Below are 12,969 nucleotides of genomic sequence, written 5' to 3'. Positions count from 1 at the left end.
CAGTTTTTCATGCCAGATCGAAGCATATTGAACTACGTCATCACTTCATTCGAGATTTGGTAAGTCGAGAAGAAATTTGCATGGAATTTATCAACACAAATGATCAGCCGGCAGACATTTTAACAAAGGCAGTCACATTTGACAAGTTCGACAAGATCAAGGAAAAACTCAAGATTACAAATTAAGAGGGGGTGTTAAATGTGGCATTAATTTGTAATCTTAGGAACTAAATAAGGTTACATGCACTTGAAGAAAATGTATCAGGAAAATACATGATGCACTTGAAGAAAATGTATCAGGAAAATACATGATGCAAATTCATGAATTATTAGGTGTCAATTTATATTCCCATGTCTCTAGAGTTATCCATGTGGTCCTATAAATAGAGGTCATTCTTGTAGTCTCATTGTAAGAAAAAAAGAAGAAGAAAACATTATTGAGTGTGCTGTAGCAACTCAAAATCTATCAATAAAAATTCAAGTTTTTCTTCAACACTTCGTTTCCGCACTAACAAAATCTTCTGTCGAGCGACGGCAATCTATCGAGTCTCGTACTCAACTTCTAACGAGGTACTTATGTTTTCTTTTGAGCATGCTTGTTTTAGTATACTAAAAAATATACTGAATAGGATGGCAGATAGTATTTCAACTTCTTTTTCTTTCTGAATCATGTTCAAAAGTGTCCAGTACTCTGTATGAACATGTGTATCTTCATGTTTTTGTCTTATGCAATGCTAGGCCTCTGTTTAGTTTGGAAAAGATTTAGATTTTCAACCGTGTTATGTGTACACGGCATTTTACCATATTGGTTTATAGTGCGATCGAAAATGAGTTTTAAGAAATGGAGGCCAATCAGATGTCATTGGTCTATAATGCACTACGTTTTGTACTGCACCCCCACCCGCCCCCATGCTGCTTATTTTCGAACTCAGCATATCCTTATTACAGAGAATAAGATGCTCCGGTGCCACTGCATGCATGATAAGTCTGTGTGAGAGGGAAGGGCATATGGGATTTTACTTTTCATTTTTCATTTTTCATTTTTTGGCGGGTCGGTGGAGGTAAAAAACTATGGAGAAGAAGACGTAAACCCGCGGTGGTGAATCAATATTCAAAATTTTGTTAGGTGGGTAGTGGACCAGACTTAATTAGCAATCATTAATTTGGAAGAAAAATATGATATTTCAGTTTCAGCTATAAATGAGTAATCTAGCATTAATCATATCATGCAAATAGATTTTTTTGGCTTCCACTTGGTTTTCAAGGAGACATATCAAGAAGTTTTTTCTTCCAAATTAATGATTGCTAATTAAGTCTGGTCCACTACCCACCTAACCAAATTTTGAATATTGATTCACAAAAAGAAAGTGATTCTAGCTAGTAATGTCCAACATTTTGAAATTTAGTGATTAAAATTCGACATCTTAAATTGTAGTGAGTAATTAAAGATATCAACCTAAGTTTAGTGATTAGTGGGATAGTTAAATTTATAAATGATATAAGATTGACTCTTGGTTAGTTTCACAGAGGTGTCGGCGGTGATGATTTATCTAACAAGTGGTAAGTAATGTCTCTTAGCATTAACTCTATAAGTAACGATACTTTCGGATAGATAGTCCACTGTATCTTTTACTTTCACTGGTAATAGGAGAGAGGAGTCACGTATAACCTCACGAATTCATTTCTAGTAACAAAACTAGACACAGTTGACTATTTATCCCAAAAAAAAAAAAAAATTATTTCAGAAAGCATAAAAAAATTATTTATCCCTTATATTTTTAAATAAAGCCCCTCATTTGAAAACGTGTTAACAAAACATTTGAACATAAATCGTCACAAGAGATAATATGTGCTAATTAACTGAATGTTAAAAGATGAAAATGAGACGATAAAGTTAGATACATAAATGCCAAAAATGAGCAAAAATTAGGAACTTTTATTGAAATTAAAATGTGATGTAGTTAATAAACACGGTTATGTGATGTGAGCATAATTACCCATATAGAAACTCTCTCTAACTTTTATTATTCAACAATAAAAGAAGAACTCGAAATTTCAATGAAGAGCTAACACAAACTTTGGCCAAATATATAAAATTCTCATGCAGCCGTTACCTCCAATAAATTAGAAGGGTAGTTATACATGGTTTCAGCCCCTCAACTTGTCTTGCTTTATACTTTTTTAGTGAACCCCAACCTAGAGGAACCCCTCTAGGTTGGGGCTCAACCTTTTGCTTTATCCTTCATATCAAGGCCTCTCCTTGTTTAAAAATATTTTTTTTTTCTTTTTAGTTTAAATCCAATCGCATTATTTTGTTATTATACCAAAATGTGCAATAGAATTTGAGTATTTTAGTTATTAATTTGATAACCAAAAAAAAAAAAAACCTCGTGATATGGGTATATATTTACATTAATATTTTTTTACCATCATACGTGTGTATATGAATACATATACACTATTATGTTTGGATGGAGTGGAGGCACATGAGGCTTTTAAAAGGCTATAAATCACATCAATAATGTAATATTCGTACATATGTTGGTCCCTTCAATATAATGGCATGTTACGACCAAAAACCGAAGCTTAAAAGAAAAGGGAGGGTGACAAAACTCCTCCAGAATAGATACAATAGGTAGTGAGTGGTTTTTTTTTTTTATAAAATTTTATTCACATGTGGTACACCCCCATGTGAGTGTCTATATGGTGTATGTGAAGCCATTTTCTATACGAATGACAAAAACCTTTTTTGAAGTCCATGAGGAATATAGTTGGATGGAGAAATGTTGTCCACAATTTTTTTCCATAAATAATGGCTCCCCAATTAATGCCCTAGACTTTTATCCCCACTCTATATTTGAACATACAAAAATGACGTATTGAACTAAAGAACTCGACAAACTAATCCCATTACATTGAAAGAATGAACGTCTTCTTGCAAAAGATGTTGCAGTAATTAAATCTGAATGTCATGTATACAAAAACCTTTTCTTAAACACACACATACAAAAATGTACTTGTATCATATGATGAATTCATGATTACAAAGTTGTTTATTTTAGTATTACCCTAAAAATTTTCCAAGTTCTGCATTTTTTTCAGCATATTTAACTCACTTTTTTTTATGGAATATAAGTTTTAATTTGTTTTTGTGTTGTTGGGGAAGATGATGATGGATGAGATTAGATTAAATTAAATAACTCTGAATAGTTTTAGGTAAGAATCTTTTTCCTAAAGGACGAACGTGCAAAGCAATTGAGAAATATGGGATAGTACATTGATAATTTTTGGAAATTATACGTTTGTCTCTTTATCTGATTGCATTGTGTACCACAATAATTAATTTTTCCACCCTAGCATGGCTTAGATAAGTTTCAATAGGGTACTTGGACAATTTTATTTTGATTCTTTATACAAGAAAAATCCTAATTAATTATAACTTAACTAGATTTATGAACAGTCATAGAAAAAATTAAATTAATAAATGTATCTACTACTATCAATATTTTATGTTTTCAAATGAGGAAGTTTGATGTTTTATAAAAAAAAATTTGTATCAAATTTCATCTTTACTTAATTAAAAAAAAATGGGAATTTCTTAAAATTTCTTAAAAAATGGGAATTACTTAATTAACCAAAAAAAATCCTAATTAATTATAACTTAACTAGATTTATGAACAGTCATAGAAAAAATTAAATTAATAAATGTATCTACTACTATCAATATTTTATGTTTTCAAATGAGGAAGTTTGATGTTTTATGGACAAATTTTGTATCAAATTTCATCTTTACTTAATTAAAAAAAAATGGGAATTTCTTAAAATTTCTTAAAAAATGGGAATTACTTAATTAAATTTCTTAAAATGAGCAATTAAAATGTTTCATATTTCTCATGATCTTAAATAATTTTTAATTTCATGAAATTACTTTTTGCAATTATATTAATAATTAAAAATTTTGAATTTTGATAGATTATCAAGAGAAAGCTACAACACAAGCGTTCATGTTCAATGACCAAAATGATAAAATCGTAGTGGCTTTCAAAGGCACCGAAGCCTTTTATGCAAATGCTTGGTCTACCGACTTCTACATATCTTGGTATTGTTTAACCACGTCAGCTAACAAAGTTTTAGCTATTAACAAGGGAACCTATTAATTATTTAATTAATTTAAAACACACCCTCATATAAGCTAAATTAATTTTATATAAGACTGAATCTTGTAGAATGATGTGAGCAAGTCTAAGCATTTGTCTTTTATAATACCATATTCAAGTACCTTATCTAAAAATTTAAACTATTAAAAATGAGGCACCTTTTTTTTAATTTAAATTGGTCGTCTACAGATTCACACACAAGTTTATTTAACACATGCATAATTGTATAAATGGGAGAACAATGAAACTTAAAACCAAGGAGTTTGGTTGCTTTGATATAATGTTGAACCATCTTCTCTAAAAACTATAGCGGTTAGAAATTATACAAATTTATTTATTTAAACTACACCTTCAACAGGTATGAGATTCAAGGCCTTGGAAAGGTGCATGGAGGATTTATGAAAGCTCTGAGGCTGCAGAGGAACCAGGGCTGGCCCCGAGAACAGGCGGCAGATAAGAAACAAGAAGTAGCCTACTATGCCATTAGGAAGATACTGAAACAACTTCTTCAGAAAAATGAAAAGGCAAAGTTTATAATTACTGGCCACAGCTTGGGTGGTGCATTGGCAATTTTATTTCCAGCAATTCTGGCGTTCCATCCGGAGACATGGTTGCTAGAAAGATTAGAGGGGATTTACACATTTGGTCAGCCAAGAGTAGGAGGAAAATTTTGGAGAATTCTTGATAGAAGAATTAAGAAAATACAACATTGATTATTACAGAATTGTTTACTGTTTTGATATGGTTCCTAGATTGCCTTTAGATGATTCCACCTTCTTGTTCAAACATTTCGGGACTTGCGTTTACTATAATAGCTTCTACCAAGGAAAAGTAAGTTACTTTTCTTTCTTGACTACTTCTATCTCAACCTTGTTTCGTCACATTTAGATTATTTTATACATGCTTCGAAATTCTAGTTATTATTTCAATCAAGTCATCTAAGAATTAAACTGTTGTTACACTATGGTTAGAGAAGAGAAGAAAACAAGTTTGAGGTTGTGCGAATTTCACGAGCGAAAAAATGAAATAATTGACCAAACAGGTTGGGAAGTCAAACAACTTGTGATTGTACATCGTTATACTTGATTCTTCACACACATCTATTTTGCATTGAAAAAGTGGAAGGTTAGCTTGCATTATGATCTTGAAACTGTTCATAAATGTGATATAATGTTCTGAGTCAAAAAATGAGCTATCTGACTGAATCGTTGTTTGTATCCTTAGTTATTTTCCTTTTCTTGTGTTTGCTCGAGGATTAGCAAAAAGTTAAGTTTGGGGGATATTTGATGAGTTTATGCCAATTTTAACTTGAATGTGAGCTAGATTTTGTGTGTATTGAATGTTTTTAATGTGTTTACTAGTGGTGTTTTATAGGACTGATGAGATAGTGAAAGACACGAAAAAATTCATCAAAATGAAGATATTAGCATGGATCGTGAAGAAATTGTGGATAAAATGGCAAAAGATGCAAACCACAATTTAGATTGGAAGAGTGGCATCCTCGCGCCAAAATAGTGGCAGTGAGGCGCCACATGAAAAAGCGAAATTTGGCAAAAAAGGACGGTAAAATCAAAAATTTGGGGACTAAAGTATAAATATTCAAAAGTTGTGTTGAACCTCATAATGAAGATTCGAGAATGCTAGGGTTCAATTGGATACAATTAAAAGTCAAAAGGAATGAAATGTGATGAAAATATGGGCATGTTGTTGATTTTCAACCGCTTAAGTACGTTCCGGATTTTCAGCTCAAGATTGAAACCCATATTGAACCTAGTAAACATTCGAATTGGAAAATGGATAATTCAAACAAAAGTTATAGCCTTTTGAGTTAACTTTACAATTCAACTTGAATCGTCTCAATCGAACATCAGAAGAGAAAGTTACGATAAAAATACTAAAGCCAATGCAGTCAGAATTTTCCTCGCCACCATCATGGCGCCGAGGCGCCAACATTCTGTCCTCGTGGCACCACGACACCTCTTAGGTGCATCTAGAGTGTATTTTTTGCTCGTTTTGAAGTCAATGAAAATCCTACTTTTGACACAAACGAGGATGCAGCTATAAATACAAATTTCTCACACTTTTGAAGGGAATTCCACACATTGAAAAGAGGAGAATACAACTTGAGAATTAGAGAGCAAATTCAAGAAGAGAAAAACAACAATTCAAGGATTTAAAATCAAGATTTGGAATGAGAGAAGAACTTGGTACAAGATTCATTCACTCTTCTACATCTAGATTCAAAACCATGTAATAAACTCCACTGTTGTTATTTATTTTTCTTCCTCTATTATGAATAACTAAAATTCTTATTAGGGCAAATAATGTAACCTAGTTGGGACCATTTACATATTTTATTTAAGATTCCCGTTCGTTATTCTTTCATGTGTTGATTTTACTATGAGTTTAATACATTGAATTACTTGATCACTAATTTGATGATTTTGTGAATCTTTTACGAATAGAGATATGAGTTTAGAATTTAGACCATAGAGTAACATTCGATAATTTGGTATAACGAGTAGAGACACCTATGCTAATTATTGCAGTCATAATTGAATTTATAAACAAAGAAATCATTTAACTAAGCTAGATTCACATAGAGATATGAAATTGGATAAGTTAAATAGGCTCAATGAGAACTTGAGAGGGGTAAATTGAATACAATAGGAGAATTCGACCGAATACTACATTAGATATGAATCTTAATTTTAGATGTAAATGTGATCAATATGTGAAATTATTCTATTCTAATATTCATTCATTATTTAATTTCTAAACCAATTGTGTGTGCATCTACTCATTTTCTTGTAGTCTGATTAAAAATCAAATCCTACAAGTTTTTATTTGCTTTCATCAAATAATGGTTCGAGAAAAGTTGAATTAAGTGCTAGAATATAGTTCTCGTAGGAACGATAATCCGGACTCATAGGTCCATTATATTACTTATTACGATTCATACACTTGAGGAAATAAAATTGGCAACACATGGTAGGAAGATTTCTCGCTCTTGATCATTCATTTTGCATGAAATGGAGCTGGTTTAATGGACATGTTGAACATGGTATTAGGCCGAAGAAAAATGGTGAAGGAGATTCTATTGAAGTTGATAAAATTACAAATGATTAGGAAAAAAGTAATAAACGAAAGAGAAAGAAGAATACAGCTCAATCTAATGTAACGTGGAATAAAAAAATAACAATATTTTTCGTTCTACCATATTAGAAGGTATATCTTAAGGACATATCTTCTCTTACATGAATTGTCCAATTCCAATATATGTAATTACTAAATTTGTACTGCAGAGAGAAAAGAATCCAAATTTAAAAGGGTTAAGAACAAGAGTATGAATTCATGGACATCTTAGGAAAGATGAAAAACCAATAAATGAAGTAGTTGCCGATACTTTGGTATGTGTATGATATCAACGTTCAATGAAGCATAGTTTGATTTATTAGTTGTATCACTTGCTAATATAAAATTTGAGTTCCATAAGTGTAGAAAAGGATTGAAGATTGTGCCGGATCAATTTCTAATACACCCGCCAAAGATTCCATCCGCGATGATGCTGTTGCTAAACTTTTAGGTCCTGAACATTGTGGAAGAGTTAGGGGACTCAGTTTTGGAGTTGTAACATCAAAGATAGATGGACAAATACAATTAGTAGTAGGAGAATTAGAGAACTTGAAGCCAATTACAGACTCAGGCACAAATGGCGGGGACACTAGAAGAAAAAGTGGAAGCACTTCTCAAGTTATCTCATCAGGTTATAAGTAGTTACCTTTTATACATACTACAATAATATAGCCTAATATAGCTAATTACATGTAGAATAACTTTTGTAATTTTTGTATCCATTTCAAAGTTCTTATCCCAATCAAGCTCTCAATTCATGATAAATTTGATCTCTTATCTATTAGGACTTCTAAAACAAAATTATCTAGGCTTCCTCCATGAACTACATAATATCACATATGAAATTTGAGTCACAATCTAAAAATTTGGTTTTTGTAAGATATCATACTCATTAATATAATTGGATCAAGAACCAGAATTTTGTCTATGACTGGACAAAACTCTCGAACTGATCCAAACTGAATCCAAACCAAATCGATCGATTCTTCTAAAATTAAACACCCAAACAAGTATCTAAATTGAGAACCGATAGATTCGGTTCGGTTCGGTTCAATTATCGGTTCTATATCAAGAATCAAAAAATCAAATCTCTTTAATTTTTAATTTATTTATTTTAAATAAATCAAATTATTTATTTATTTTTTTCTAAATAAATTTACTAACTAATTAATTTAGTTCAAACCCAAAAATATGATTTTTCATAATTCTAAATTTCAGTCTAAGCTCAATTTAATCAAATGGATCTAAGTTTTACCTAAATCTGTTATTCTACCGTTATAGGGAAATCGAATTGAACAAAGTTTTGTGGCTCTCTTATTTATTGTGAACTCGCTATCTTCCTTTCCCTGTGATTTTGACAATCAAATCTATGACGAACTCAATAACGAGATAAGCAAAAGATACATAAGATTGAACCGCATTATTTTGTAAGAGCTAAAATTGAAATTGTCATTAGTTAAATTAATATAGCTTTGTAAATATTAAGAAATTTAATTATAGTATGGAACTCGGGGAACCTAAATGAAACCTAATCGAACTAAATTGAATGGAATCGAACCCAAAAAATTTCATAATTAAATTTAAACCCGATGGTTCTACTTACTAAATACCCAAAAATTTTAGGTCTCAAATCTCAAATCTAACCATGAAATTTGAGAAAGTTGGTTTGAATAGCATTGAACAAAGTGGGTCTGAATAGCATTGTTCTATTATTAAAAAAAAAAAAAGGAAAAAAACAAAAGAAAAAACCATCACATTATTTTGTAAGAGCTAAAATTGAAATTGTCATTAGTTAAATTAATATAGCTTTGTAAATATTAAGAAATTTAATTATAGCATGGAACTCGGGGAACCTAAATGAAACCTAATCGAACTAAATTGAATGGAACCGAACCCAAAAAATTTCATAATTAAATTTAAACCCGATGGTTCTACTTACTAAATACCCAAAAATTTTAGGTCTCAAATCTCAAATCTAACCATGAAATTTGAGAAAGTTGGTCTGAATAGCATTGAACAAAGTGGGTCTGAATAGCATTGTTCTATTATTAAAAAAAAAAAAAGGAAAAAAACAAAAGAAAAAACCACACTAGGATGTTAATTGAGAGGATTATGTGAAATACATTTATTAATAACAGCAAAAAGATAAAATAGAGAATTTAGTCAAGGTGGGGAATCGTGTGGAGAAGAAAATTTCTGACGTCCAACTCCCAAGAGGCCAGAATGTATAGTAAAATAAAAGTACAAATTTTGTGGAGATGCCCCCATTCTCATAGCTCTTGCATTCTAAGAGAACACTCTACCATCTGAACTACTTCTCCGTGCTTTGTCATACACAAATCAATTAACAAAAATTACCCACTCAAGAAACAATAAAATCACAATCCCAATTTTTTGAAGAGAGCCAGTAAGAGTGGCCACCTACCATCTGAGCTACTTCCCCATGCTTTGTCATACACAAATCAATGAACATAAATTATCCACTCAAGAAACAATAAAATCACAATCCCAATTTTTTGGAGAGAGCCAATAAGCGTGGCCACCTTGGCTCGCCAAGTGTTGGATCCGCCCTTGCTCAAAATTCCACCATTCAAATGCGTCATCCCTTTATGTGTATGAAACTAACAAAAGTCTAATTGCATCATCCTATACCCCTTGAAATTGAAAACTTTGACACATTTGTAGAAATCTTTTAATATGGATATCTGGATTTCCATGTGTCTTCCCATAAACCTAAAGATTTTTACTGAATAGACTGATCAGATCTTATCTCAGTTGAAAATCATTTCACTAAAAGTCGGGACATACACTGCTTGAGCATTTAGGAACTGCTGCTGGAGTGGAAAAAAAAAAAAAAAAAAGCCCAAATGGAGGTGTCCTTTTCAGGTTTTTAGCTAGCTCTGATTAAGCGTTGTTATTCACCATTTTAACGCATTACCATCTTTAATCTCACTTATAAAGTTCGAGTCCAAAAGTTATTACTCCGTCAAATTATCTAATTAAAATCAATTTACTTTCTCAAGTCCAAATCAATCTTATCTAGCTAAATAAACTTAGTCTTATCGAATGCACTAAATCACTTGGAAATTCAATTAAATATAACATCAATAGAAATTTATTTCTCTAACTTTTACCTAATTGTCAAATTTCACTACGCGATCTAAATTATAACTTATCTCTCATTTGTTACAATCGACAAATCATGAATTAGTGATAAAGTAATCCAAGCATGAAGAAAAAATATAAAATCAATGAACAAACAAATTAACTGTGATAGTATTGAGAACTAAAATTAAAGGTTCAAATTTAGGTTGCATTGTTTGTTCTATCTAATGATTTAGCTACACATCACAAAGAAAAACACACAAAAGGATTTTAGAATACATCATCGAGTTAAAAGTAAAAACGAGAAAAACATGAACTTCTTGCACTAAAAATCCGTTTTATTCACGTCAAGTTCTTGAAACCCTAGCTTTTCTACTATGTCTTCTTGTATGCTCCTTGTTTGATCTTAGGTTTATCCCCCTCGTTTTGAACTAAATTAGGCCTTTATATAATGATCTTACCATTTTGAAAATCGTGTTCACGAAAAGGACCAAAATATCCCAAGCTTATAAAACAACAATTGGAAAAACATATTGACAAGCTGCGACAATTTTTTCGACCACAAACTTATCGCAGAGGTTCTCCGTGTGATAGTGGGCCACCTATGGTCACCCGTACAACTTTTATATTTTTACATTTTGGTCCCTACTTTAAGTTTTTCCTATGGTTTTGGTCCATATCTTCTGTATTGATCTCTCAACTTCCAGAAACATCCATGTTGGTCCCCCAAACATTCATAATTATCCAAAACTAGTTGTCCCCATGTTCTGAAAGTATGTAAAGCAGTCCCCAAACATTCACTAAGTTAAATTTCACTCTCAAAACTCCAATTTCTCTCTTAATAGTTCATATCAATCTTAGTACAATTCGATTCTATGAACTAACTTCAGTTAGACTCAAAATCTTCATTTTTGTTTTAAGTGCCTCCAATTCTCAATTTTACCCACGTTGGTAACATTCACACTAAATTTGTGGGGTGGGGGGGGGGGGACATTGCTAAATTTGCAAATATAAATCAAGCTTATAGCACAGATAAATGTGTAAAAGTACATTTATCATAAACTTTGGGAGAGATACATTATTCAAAACTTAAAATAAGTAAGGTACTGGTACTTTTTTAAGAAGGAAATGAGATTCGTAGGTCTCTAAAATTTGCCCTTGTTTTTGGACATGGGAGGTTTCGTAATTCTTCAGAAGAGAGGGAACATCTCTCTAATTTGATTATGTATACTTTTCTTTTGTATTTTATTATTTAGTAAAGTTCTTATTTCCACATATGACATCAAATGCCTACTTGATAAATTCTTTGAGTTTATTCACTATTGTAAATCATGCATCTAATTCGTATCTTGAGGATTTGTTTGCAACATAATTTATCTTAGTAACTAGAATAAATTGTAGACTCGTTCCAAAGAAAGCAACAATCAAAGAAACAAAGTACAGAAAAAAATAAAAAATAAAAAAGGAAAATGTGAAGTGGTCTCACGAAAAGTTCCACCACTGGTTTTGACCTAATAATATTTCAAATGAAGTACTTTACAATTAATACGGAAAATGTTAACATGACCAAGTCCCACAGAAAATGTTCCTCAATCTACAGTAAATATCCCGACTTCGATGACTTGGACTCTCTCTCTATACATATACCAGGATATCTCGTTTCTCCAAACTATCATCTGCTCTTTTTCTACATTATAAAGCTATGGATTTCAAATGCAACAAGTCTTTCTGCAGTGATTATATGCTGCTAAAGCCAGAAGAAGCTGGCTTGATTGATGTCTTTCGCATCTTATTTTCTGATGACATCGGGAAGAGAAAATTTATCGACTGTCCAGAGGGGAAACGGCCGGAGCCATTCAAGCGTAGATTGCTGATCTTTGTTTCTATCTTGGTGCAGAAGCTTTTGCTAGCAGTAGAGAAACCCATGGCATGGTTTGGTTCTTTGGTTGAGCAGTGGTTAAATCTTCCGTCGAGCAATGGCAGTCTATCAAGTCTTATACTCAACTTCGTACGAGGTACTCATATTCTCTTTCGAGCATGCTTGGTTTAGTACACTAAAAAATACACTGAATACTGAATAGAATGGCAGATAGCATTTCAAAAGTGTCCAGTAATCTGTATGAATATGTGTATCTGCATGTTTTATCTCATGCAATGCTAGGCCTCTGTGTAGCTTGGAAAAGATTTAGATTTTTAACCGTGTTATGTGTACGTGGCATTTTACCATATTCGTTATAGGGATACACTTGACAATATTTCATTGGGTGTTGGGTAAAAATAAAAAAAAAAAAAAAAAAAAAAACAACCGTAAAGCACTTGTAAATCTGTTTGCACAATATTCCTGTAAAAACAGATTAATTCTTAGATATTTAGCTCCTGTTTGGTATGGATTAAAATCAGATTTTTAGTAAATTTTAATAAAAATTGGTGAAATATGTGGTTTAGAAGTTGGTAAAAGTTCTGGGTTCCATAAAACATGTGATCGAAAATGAATTTTAAGAAATGCACAAACTCAGAATATCCTTATTACAGAGAATCAGGGGGTGGACACAAGAGGGGTTTTTTTTGGGGGG

General features: G+C 31.8%; 1 pseudogene; it reads left to right on the top strand.

The window, feature by feature from the left end:
• The first annotated feature begins 2,394 nt into the window (after positions 1–2,394).
• Positions 2,395–5,044, top strand: LOC111392225 (annotated as a pseudogene).
• The last annotated feature ends 7,925 nt before the right edge of the window (positions 5,045–12,969 follow it).

This window comes from Olea europaea, unplaced genomic scaffold (genome assembly GCF_002742605.1).
Source record: "Olea europaea var. sylvestris unplaced genomic scaffold, O_europaea_v1 scaffold905, whole genome shotgun sequence".
NCBI lineage: Eukaryota > Viridiplantae > Streptophyta > Magnoliopsida > Lamiales > Oleaceae > Olea > Olea europaea.
Note: the sequence above shows the minus strand (reverse complement) of the source record. Positions and strands in the feature narration are given on the sequence as shown.